The sequence below is a fragment of the Coregonus clupeaformis genome, chromosome 8, assembly GCF_020615455.1.
Source record: "Coregonus clupeaformis isolate EN_2021a chromosome 8, ASM2061545v1, whole genome shotgun sequence".
Taxonomy (NCBI): Eukaryota; Metazoa; Chordata; class Actinopteri; order Salmoniformes; family Salmonidae; genus Coregonus; species Coregonus clupeaformis.
The window spans coordinates 1,320,383-1,333,122 of NC_059199.1; positions in this window are offsets into that span (position 1 = coordinate 1,320,383).

The following is a 12,740-nucleotide window of genomic DNA, read 5'->3' on the forward strand; positions in this document are numbered from 1 at the left end:
ATATTCAACTCTATCAACCTAATGAGGATATTCAACTCTATCAAACTAATGAGGATATTCAACTCTATCAAACTAATGAGGATCTTGGAGATGATTGTACAATTCACACACTCTCAGGTGAAAACAATACCACACACAGTGTGAGAAGTCTTAGGAAGGACTGGGATAGGGAGGACTGGGATAGGGAGGACTGGGATAGGGAGGACTGGGATAGGAAGGACTGGGATAGGGAGGACTGGGATAGGGAGGACTGGAATAGTAGGAAGGACTGGGATAGGGAGGACTGGGATAGGGAGGACTGGGATAGGAAGGACTGGAATATGGAGGACTGGGATAGGGAGGACTTGGATAGGAAGGACTGGAATAGGGAGGACTGGGATAGGGAGGACTGGGATAGTAGGAAGGACTGGGATAGGAAGGACTGGGATAGGGAGGACTGGAATAGTAGGAAGGACTGGGATAGGGAGGACTGGGATAGGAATAACTGGGATAGGGAGGACTGGGATAGGGAGGACTGGGATAGGGAGGACTGGGATAGTAGGAAGGACTGGGATAGGGAGGACCGGGATAGGGAGGACTGGGATAGGAAGGACTGGGATAGGGAGGACTGGGATAGGGAGGACTGGAATAGTAGGAAGGACTGGGATAGGGAGGACTGGGATAGGAAGGACTGGAATAGGGAGGACTGGGATAGGGAGGACTGGGATAGTAGGATGGACTGGGATAGGAAGGACTGGGATAGGGAGGACTGGGATAGGGAGGACTGGAATAGTAGGAAGGACTGGGATAGGGAGGACTGGGATAGGAAGGACTGGGATAGGGAGGACTGGGATAGGGAGGACTGGGATAGGGAGGACTGGAATAGTAGGAAGGACTGGGATAGGGAGGACTGGGATAGGGAGGACTGGGATATGGAGGACTGGGATAGGAAGGGACTGGGATAGGAAGGACTGGGATAGGGAGGACTGGGATAGGGAGGACTGGGTTGACCGAACACAATATTGGGATGACCTTCAACAGGTAAGGATTAATCATAGACCTGTGGAACAGCGATGGGGGTAGAGAGGAAACTAGAGGGTTGATGAGAAAAGAGGGCAAAGAAACAGAGTGAGTGATATTTAGGACACAAGAGGGAGGAGGAGGGAGGGTCAGCTAATATGAAGATATTGCCCAGCTACATATCCAATTGGTTGTCTGTTAAAGGTGGTCGATGGATGGATGGACTTCCTGGATTTCATTTGGATAAGAGATGGGGGCAATCTGTCATCATTGTTCACACAGCAGGGCTATGGACGGCTCTTAAGAACACCATGTATTAAGCCTATAGGGAGAACAGCTAACACTGTATACGCGACACATTTATGTTCAATTGCACCACCGCTGGCCATGAATCACAATGACTTCTCAAGTCCTCGGGGACAGAGGCGGAAGGAGAATAGTGCGATATCGTCCTCAGCACTAAGGCTATAAGAGATGGGTTTATACACTGCGCTTGGTTTCCCACCTCTATGTTTATCTCTGTTGTTAATGTGGCGAATGTGTCCGGCTGAGCTTTTTCATGAGTCTGTGACGGGGAGATTTGTTTAGTTCTGTGTCCTTTTCTCTCTTCTCTCGCTATCGCTTATCATTGTTTCCCTTTTGGGATCAAAGTTTTATTGTAATTTGGCTTATTGTGCTCTATTAGAGGGGGAAATTATTGTATTCGGGTGCTTTTTATAGCCTTGGGTCCTGTCTTTTTCTCAGCTGTTCCAATATCCACACTAGGGTAACAGAGTGGACTAGGATGCTTGGGTTGTTTGATATGGAATTGGTCCTATTATGCTGACTGGGTACATCTCAATACTCTTTCACTGGGGTGCATCTCAATACTTTTTCACTGGGGTAAATCTCAATACTCTTTCGTCAGGGGTAAATCTCAACACTCTTTCGTCGGGGTAAATCTCAATACTCTTTCGTCGGGGTAAATCTCAATACTCTTTCGTCGGGGTAAATCTCAATACTCCTTCGTCGGGGTAAATCTCAATACTCTTTTGTCGGGGTAAATCTCAATACACTTTCGTCGGGGTAAATCTCAATACTCTTTCATCAGGGCTAAATCTCAATACTCTTTCGCCGGGGTAAATCTCAATACTCTTTCGTCGGAGTAAGTCTCAATACTCTTTCGTCGGGGTAAATCTCAATACTCTTTCGTCGGGGTAAATCTCAATACTCTTTCGTCGGAGTAAGTCTCAATACTCTTTCGTCGGGGTAAATCTCAATACTCTTTCGTCGGGGTAAATCTCAATACTCTTTCATCGGGGTAAATTTCAATACTCGATTGTTGGGGTGCATCTCAATACTCTGTCATTGGGGTGCATCTCAATCCTCTTTCATTGGGATACATACATCTCAATACACTTTCAGGGGGAGCATCTCAATACTCTTTCAATGGAATACCTTCTACTACAAATCAAGACAGTATGCTGACAAGTTAAATCCATATTGCACATTTATTCATTTCAGAGCATGAGCAGTATGAGATCATTCAAGAATTTGCTGTTGTAACAGATTTTTACAACAGAACACTCATGTGTTTACATGGTGTGCTGAACCACAGCATGGCTTATTAGGAAAAACCACCCCACCCCTTAATATGCACATTGCATATTACAGTGTAGCTTCAAAACAAGCAACATTTATTATCTTGTGCGCTGTGACACACACACAGCCAAACAAAATGAATACCAAGTGCCCGCCGCTTCTCAAGCAACTGCCGTCGTCTCGGCCATTTTGTCACAATAATGAAGCATGTAATTGTTCTGTACACATTATGCAGAGGCCAATTGAAATATTTACCCCCAAACACTCCTTCTCTGAAGTATTTCATGCAAACACAACCTTTTATTCAGCTTCTCTTATCAGCCGCCTCAAAACGGCAGCTTTTGTAGTTTTCTGTGTGCTGGCATGTACTTCACAGTCCAAATACACAGCCATAGTATTTGTAGAATTAGTTTGGCTATCAACCAAAAGGATGTTACACCTTTTAGGGATGCCAGTACCAAAGAACAACTACAATACTGAGTCATTTAGAATCTGGTACTAAGGAAGGTCAAGATATCACAACAAATTGCAAAAGCAGGCTTGGCATACTCCTCAGTGGAGCTATAACTATTGCAATAAAATGGTCTTGTGTTTAGAGAATAACTTAACTATAATTGAGTATTTGATCCAAAAATACATTCTGCAATAGATTTAATAGGATATTTAAGCAGGCTAGTTTTCTTTGCCATGTGCCATCTTTTTCAGATAATGTATGTGGCAAAGGAGTAATTTCACAAGTACAGTAGAATTCTACAAGGCAGGCTTTACATAGCATTCTCTTCTGTGATGTTGCTGTTCTCAATCTGTCAATATGCAGTCTTGGCTACCATAACTCACTATGATAGAAGCCTTGTTCAATCTTCTCAAAACATCAGTTGACCATTCTGAAGTGAAAGCCTTTTGATCAATTTGATGGTAGGGGCTGATCAGCAGAAAAATACAAGCTCAATAATGAGTCATAATGAGTACTGCCTAAACATTGTGTATGTTTTGTAATTTAGCCTTGATAGATCCATCAAAATGTGCAAGTGATCTAAATAAAATAAAAATTAAATGATTAATTCAGAAAATCTTTGAATATGCATCATGCAATTGGAGCTGTTGACACTGCCCTCTGGTGTCCATCTTCAGAAAACAGGTCATTTTTACCCTCATAGTATCTGGTCTTTTTGTGTTTCTGCACATGGGAACCGTAAGTCACTTTAATTTACCTATGTGGTTTTCAGTTTTTCAAAGGATAGCCTGGAATGCACACTGAATATCACTCCATTTCACTATTGTTTTGTTTGAACGGAGCAATATTCTGTATATACCCCAGGCCAGTGGAGGCTGCTGAGGGGAGAACGGCTCATAATAATGTCCGGAATGGAGCCGATGGAATGGCATCAAAACCTGGAAACCATGTATTTGCTGTATTTGATACCATTCCACTTATTCCGCTCCTGCCATTACCACAAGGCCGTTCTCTCCAATTAACGTGCCACCAACCTCCTGTGCTCCAGGCTATCCTTGATAAAAGTGAAAACCATGTAGTTCAATGAAAGGGACTTCCGGTCTCCATGTGCAGCAACACACCAAAGATTGTCTATTATATTGACAAGATAGTCAAGTAACCTCAAAGATGGAAGGCAGGCGGGAGGTGGCATGATCAGGTGGGACCATTCTAGCCAATGAGAGGGCAGATACGCATGTGAACAACAGGACATAGAGATAGATAGAGGGCTCGTCTTTGTATCTGTCCCATTATAGCGTCTGTGACAGCATGGGGCTCCCGAGTGGCGCAGCGGTCTAAGGCACTGCATCTCAGTGCTAGAGGCGTCACCACAGACCCTGGTTCGATTCCAGGCTGTATCACAATCCGGTCATGATTGGGAGTCCCATAGGGCGGCGCACAATTGGCCCGGGGTAGGCCGTCATTGTAAATAAGAATTTGTTCTTAACTGACATGCCTGGTTAAAAAAATAAAACAATTGAGGCTATCTCCATTTTAAAGTAATGAATTTCGTTCTTCATTGGCTGATTGCTCCTAACTCATTGGAATCCCCACCCAGTTGACTACTTTAAAATGGTGGAAGCCCTCAATTGCAATATCCATGATAAAGCATGTTATAGCCACGATGAGTCCTCAATCTATCTCTATGACAACAGTCATATCTCCGATATAAAGTTGTCCACTTATATCAGTGCATTCATAGCCTCTGGTGAGTCCCCAACAACCGGATGATCTGATTTTCAGGGGAAATTCAAGAGAGCCTGCTTTTGGACGTTATCAAGGCGACACCGGAGATATTAGAGAGAAGATGAGATAGGAATCCAATTGGGCATATGAATGGAGAAAAGTATAACGCCCCGCCCAGCAGACTGTTGACCAATCGTGTTCACATTGTCATACGGTTGCTAAGCTAACCCTTCTCAAAGTCAGGGTATAGGTCGAGAAACCTGCCCATTTTCCTCTAAAGTACGTAATGTCACGATTCCAAAGCTATACAATATTACAGAGAACAAGTTAATTATCTCACATTTCGGAAAGATTTGTAATGTTTTTGAGCTAGCGCCCAATTGACTCCCATTCATTCCTTGAAGGAGAGCTCTCTTTGTCCCAGAATCGCCCAGAATGCACCGCACGGCCCATTGACAACGCATGGGCAACGTACACAATGGGTGCTAATACGAGTCCAATGGAGTTACCCATCTCCAAAAATATATCTCTGGATAGTTTTTTCTTCTCCTCAAGACCAGTATGTAAGGGATCTAGTTTCAGGCGTTTATTTTACACCTGCTGTGTTAGGTTAGTGCATTTATAACAACCTAGCTATTCCGAAACTTCTATTCGAACAAATAAGCCTCAAGTCGCAAATTTGCCATTACCTTTTTTGTTGACCAAATTTGACACAATCTCATCATTGACTCTCTCAACTTTCCCACTTCGTAGGCTTATTTACATGGACAGATATTGTGCAGAGTAAAACCTCTTGCTTCCTCTCTGAGCACACCAAACAACCAGCCCTCCCATCACCAGAGACAGAAGAGGAAGCAAGTGTTGTGTCGAGAAAACGTTGCTAATTATGCTGTGAGACCAAGGAAATCCGCTGACGCTGTACTTTGATCATAAAGGTTTATTTATATCAAAGGGTTACAGCTTCAATTTACAGATATCTGCAGACATCTGGAGACCAACGACCCAAAAGAATAAGTTGTTCTGACTTCCTTTGTCTCAACCAAGTATTTATAATCTTTACCATGATATGGGTGGTTTCCCATACAGACCAATCACCTGTCTCCACACAACAGACTCCCTCTGTTCTATGGGGTGTCCCCATAAAACTGCTCCCCAGATGCTCCCTCTAAGCTGAATAAACATCCTCTCAGATTCCATTTGAAAACGTTAGCAAAGTCATAATTCCTCAGATACTACACAAGACACCCCACTTGCTGTTTTTTGGGGGGGGTTCAAAGAAAGTCAATGAACTAAGTAGACCAGACCCAACTGCTATTGTATTGGTGTCTATGGGAAACACACCCAGTTAAATAGACTGGAACTGACCTTTTTTTTTTCAACTGTAAAATGCCTGCGTGAACTATCTTCATTTATCCACCATCTTTGACCACCACATGGAATCTGAGTGAGGGCTAGACTAGCCACACCCTTCCTTTGAGTAGCCTTGAGAGTATCGCTAGCAACTGCCTGTGGGCATGGAGTGTGATTACGTCGTGATGCTGTCTAAACTAAATGCCCTTTCCTAATACAGAACTACCACTTTTTTGATGATGATGATATGATTGTGTGTTCATACTTTTCTGATCTTGTGTATGAAGTTAATCTAACAAATTATGATAATTTAAAAAAACGGAAAGAAAACTACTAAGATTTAGCTCTATTTGCCTCACCTTGAAGGCCCTCAGAAAAATGTATTTGGTCTTGCTTTCTTTTTGAGTGGGACTACAAACGGCATAGGTATTACGTATTCACCCAATTATATTTCTGCAAGGCAATGGAGTTCAGTTCATTGGTGTGGTTGTGTTAAAATCATCCCTGGTTACAAAATGAACGTCAGGGGCATTGTCTGGAAATTGACCCAAAAATATTTGTTGAACGCAAACTATCAAATCTACATAGAGCCATGACTACATGGAACTCTATTCCACATCAAGTAAATGATGCAAGTAGCAAAATTAGATTTAAAAAACACCTTATGGAACAGCGGGGACTGTGAAGCAACACAAACATAGGCGCAGACACATGCATACACACACACAATAACATATGCACTATACACACACGTACACATGGATTTTTGTACTGTAGATATGTGGTAGTGGTGGAGTAGGGGCCCGAGGGCACACAGTGTGTTGTGAAATCTGTGAATGTATTGTAATGTTTTTAAAATTGTATGAACTGCCTTAATTTTGCTGGACCCCAGCAGCTAATGGGGATCCATAATAAATACAAATACAAATCAGAAGGAAAAAAAAAAAGTTTATAAGCATTTCTTTCCCTCAGAAAGCTTGCAAGCCCCCATCAAAAATAAAAATCATAATTTTGGCCAAGTTTTTTCCCAACTTTAATAATCTTCTTAGCATTACAGTTTGATGAACAGGGAAATGCACTCTTTTATGGATTTGGATTTAAACAAATCTAATCTCGCATTGGGCTCAAGGTTCTCCGCTCCTTCATATTTACCTCAAAGAAAATGAATCACTTCAAAGGAGAATCACCAGAGGGGAAGAGCAGAAGCAGATAGGAATGCTAAGATAAAGTATATTCTTTATTAATGATGAGGATGGTGTCCTCCCTTGGGGAGTGGAGCGCTTTGGACGAGTGGGGATTCTGATTTAATTGCTGACAAAGTGTACACACACGCAATGATTTGATGTGCGTTAATGTATTAGGCCCACGCTAAAATTCTGCAAATCATTTGTCAAATATAGGACGTATTTTGTTACTTGAAAGTAGGATTTGGGGGGAAATGTAAAACATTTCTTTCTAGCATAGAATTATTTGTGTTCTAAGAGCCAAGGTAAAATAAAATACGTTCACTTCACATGGTGTCCATGGTAACAGCGAGAGCTTCAAAGACATCGGTCGGGATGGAAGAGGGTCATATATCCAGATGGTCCTCTTTTTATACATCTTCCAAATGGCACCCTATTCCCAATATAGTGCACTACTTTTGACCAGGGCTCATAGTGCTCTGGTCAAAAGTAGTGCACTATATAGGGAATAGGGTGCCATTTGGGACTCAGTATTTGCTCTCTCTGTGTGTTTTGGATGTAAATTGGCATTCTATGAGGCGTAAGAGTTTTGAAGTGCAAAGTCTCAGAGTAGTACTTAGATACAGAGCTTTCAGAAAGTATTCAAACCCCTTGACTTTTTCCACATTTTGTTGTGTTACAGCCTGAATTTAAAATGGATTAAATTGAGATTTTGTGTCACCTGCCTACACACAATACCCCATAATGTCAAAGTGGAATTATGTTTTAGCAATTCTTTACAAATTAATTAAAATTGAAAAGCTGAAATGTCTTGAGTCAATAAGTATTCAACCCCTTTGTTATGGCAAGCCTAAATAAGTTCAGGATTAAAAATGTGCTTAACAAGTCACATAATAAGTTGCATGGACTCACTCGGTGTGCAATAATAGTGTCTAACATTGTTTTTGAATGAATACTTCATCTCTGTACCGCACACAGTCGAGCAGTGAATTTCAAACACAGATTTAACCACAAAGACCAGAGAGGTTTTCCAATGCCTCGCATTGAAGGGCACCTATTGGTAGATGGGTGAAAATAAAAAAAGCAGACATTGAATATCCCTTTGTGCATGGTGAAGTTATTAATTACACTTTGGACGGTGTGTCAATACACCCAGTTACTACAAAGATACAGGCATCCTTCCTAACTCAGTTGCCGGAGAGCAAGGAAACCGCTCAGGGATTTCACCATGAGGCCAATGGTGACATTAAAACAGTTACAGAGTTTAATGGCTGTGATAGGAGATAACTGAGGATGGATCAACAACATTGTAGCAACTCCATAATATTAACCTAAATGACAGAGTGAAAAGGAGGAAGCCTTAACAGAATAAAAATATTCCAAAACATGCATTCTGTTTGCAATAAGACACTGAAGTAAAACTGCAACAAATGTGGCAAAGAAATTAACTTTATGTCCAGAATACAAAGCGTTATGTTTGGGGCAAATCCAACACAACACATCACTGAGTACCACTCTTCATATTTTCAAGCATGGTGGTGGCTGCATCATGTTATGGGTATGCTTGTCATCGGCAAGGACTAGGGAGTTTTTTGGGATAAAAATAAACGGAATAGAGATAAGCACAGGCAAAATCCTAGAGGAAACCCTGGTTCAGTCTGCTTTCCAACAGACACTGGGAGAATGAATTCATCTTTCAGCAGGGCAATAACTTAAACACAAAGCCAAATATACACTGGAGTTGCTTACTAGGACAACATTGAATGTTCCTCGGTGGCCTAGTTACAGTTTTGACTGAAATCGGCTTGACAATCTATGGCAAGAATTGGAAATGGCTATCTAGCAATGATCAACAACCAACTTGACAGAGCTTGAATAATTTTTTTAAGAATAATGTGCAAATATTGTACAATCCAGGTGTGCAAAGCTCTTAGAGACTTACCCAGAAAGACTCACAGCTGTAATCAATGCCAAAGGTGATTGTAACATGTATTGACTCAGGGGTGTGAATATGTATGTAAATGACATATTTCTATACTTCATTTTTCAATAAATGTACAACAATTTCTAAAAACATGTTTTCACTTTGTCATTATGGGGTATTGTGTGTAGATGGGTGAGAAACAAATATTTAATCAATTTTGAATTGAGGCTGTAATATAACAAAATGTGGAATAAGTCAAGACTCATTTAATGATAACGTCTCTAGAAACGTAAAGGCACTGCATTTTAGAGTCACTTCAGAGCTAATTTGCATGTTTAGACCTCACAACATGAAATAGCCTAAATTCTGAAACAGTTTCCCCCCTTTTACATATAGCGTGACTTGGGGGAACACTTTCCTCTGTCACGTTAGTGTGGTTGTTCCTGAGGATTGCTAGCAATAGTTTATTATATAAGGCTAACATATTACAAGTTGTGCAATCATTTGACACATGGAGCCTATTTTAATCATTATGGAACGCAGACCATAGCAGTTTTTCAACCTGGAGCGCGGTTCACGATGACTGGACCGTTGTCATCACAGTTCCATGATTAGTGAGGATTATTACGGTAGATTTATAGGACTACTGTTAAACCCCTATTATACACTTCTCAGCTTCCAATATTTCACGGATTGAACAATTGAATATGGCAACTTTCAGGATTAATCAAACCACTATTTTTTTAAAGGCTCTCCAAAACAGTTTTTTTTTTTTATAAATACTTTCCTAAACCTAAATAACATACAAGATCATAGTATTTTTAAATATACCACTTGGTGCTGAAAAGGAGACGAATATGCATATATTTATTTGACTTTCTTTCATTGATACCATATATTCTAGTGAGTCTGTCTAAGAAAAATCTATTTAAAGGTACACCAAATTTAAAGGGATGGCTTTATATACATTTACTGAAAACTTTATTGAATGAAAACTCCACAAGAAAATCTGTTGGCTAGCAAGTGGGAGGATTTTCAGTGGTTGAATTACATTTATTCTGTGCACGCAAGGGAACCACAACTGCAAAGCCTGTTACGCACCTGCATAAGGTAAGTCTGAATACCAACTACTGAGAAGTGAGTAGGAAAGGTGTGCACAGGAAAGGCGTACATTTTCTAAGTCTGAATCGGGCCCATACTGAATTAGCTGCAGCATATTATTAATTTACAGTCCCTCTATATGCCTGGCTCAGATACTTAAAGGAAAACTCCACCCAAAAATGATATTTTGATATTTATTTCATTAGTCAAGGAGTTTTCATTTAGAGCATGTATATGCACTGCAGCATATGCCATTACGTTAATAATATAATAATATGCCATTTAGCAGACGCTTTTATCCAAAGCGACTTACAGTCATGCATGCATACATTTTTGTGTATGGGTGGTCCTGGGGCTCGAACCCACTACCTTGGCGTTACAAGCGCCGTGCTCTACCAGCTGAGCTACAGAGAACCACTAGTTACACAGCATTGAAAATCTGAGCCAGCCATATACAGTCACCTCCAAAATTATTGGCACCCTTGATAAAGATGAGCAAAAAATACTCTATATAATAAATAATTATAATAAGTTATGCTAATACATTTGCTCAGAGTAATACATTTGAACAAGTAATAAAAAAAAATCTAAAAAAGATAAGTGTCCAAATTATTGGCACCTCTTAAAGATTCTTATAAATAAAATAAAACAAAATTAAATCTGCATTAACATTTTACTGTATTGTGGCTTTCAATGGGGTATAAAACACATTTGGTAAAACGCATGTAAAATCACTTTGTCATCCATCACCATGGGGAAAGGCAAGGAACTCACAAATGAAGATACAAATGGTTGTTGATGTTCACAATCAGGCAATGGGTGCAATTATGCAGTTTAAAATGACTGGAAGTGGTAAACGTATATGGTAGAGGAGACAGGTGTATCTTGTCCCCACGCACAGTAAGGAAGATTGTTTGGGAGGCTCAGAAAAGTCCAAGGGACACAGTTGGAGAATTCCAGAACTTTGTCACATCTTGGGGTCACCAAGTCTCCAAATCTACAATCAGACGCCACCTCCACACCAATAGACTCTTTGGAAGGGTTGCCAAAAAAAAGCCTTTATTGAGAGTAACCAATGAATGTAAACACCTGGAGTTTGCTAACCGGCATTGGCACTTGGATTGGAACCGGTGCTATGGTCAGATGAGATGAAAATAGAGCTCTTTGTCTACGCACACCAGTGGTGGGTTTGGCCTCGAAAGAAGGACGCATATTCAGAAAATAACCTCATACCTATGTTAAAATATGGTGGTGGATCTTTGATGTTATGGGGCTGTTTTGCTTGCACTGGTCCTGGGGCCCTTGTTAAGGTCAACGGCATCATTTTAACCAAGAACCTGGTTGCCTCTGTCAGGTGGCTGAAACTTGGCAGCAAGTGGATCTTCCAGCAAGACATTGACCTCAAGCACACAAAATCAAAATCTACAAAGAAATTGTTAATTGACCACAAAATCTAAATTTTGCAATGGCCATCTCAGTCTCCGGACTTGAACCACATTGAAAATATGTGGTTTGAAGAGGGCAGTCCATAAGCGCAGACCAAAGGATATCAAGGATCTAGAAAGATTCTGTATAGAGGAATGGTCTAAGATCCCTCCCAATGTGTTCTCCAATCTCATAAAACATTATAGAAAAAGTCTAAGTGCCGTTATCCTCGCAGAGGATGCACAAGTATTGAAAACAGCGATGCCAATAATTATGACACCTATCTTTTTGTTAAACAAAATATCTTTCTCCAAGCAATTGTATTAGTATAACATAGTATAATTTTCCCATTTTCATGAGCATACAATATAGCTCAGTATGTGTAGTCTTTTTTTGCTCATCTTTATCAAGGGTGGCAATAATGTTGGAAGTGACTATCCATCTTTGTATCTGGGTCCTCTTTTGTTTTAGGTCAACATGTATTTCTACCAACTGTATCAACTTGTGACTGTTCTGCCTGGTCTGTCTTTCTAAAATGGCACTGGGTTAGTCACAACGTAAGCGAGGCAAGGTGATGTGAGACAAGGCCAAAAACACACCCTCACTCTGATGTGTGTGTGTGTGGAGCGTATGGGTCAGTGAACTCAGCCCCTTCCTACATGCTGTGCTAGCAGGCACAGTGAACACTCATTGCACACTGCTCCTCACCCCATCATCACCCCATGTATCTGAAAAGCATTGGGCTTCACAACTGCCATAACAGTGTAAATGTGCTGTCCCCTCACACAGAGAAAGTGGGAAAGATGAAGACTGCTGATCCTTCCATGTGTCTAACACGCTTCACCATGGAGGAAGCATATAGCCTGCATGGCTGTGTAGGCCTACTTGATGTTGACATTATTTCCTACTTATATCCATTGTGCAGCTTGATATTCTATTGTATAGAGATTTGTTGTAACATTAACTAAATCTATTATGTAGCTATATTTTCAAGAGA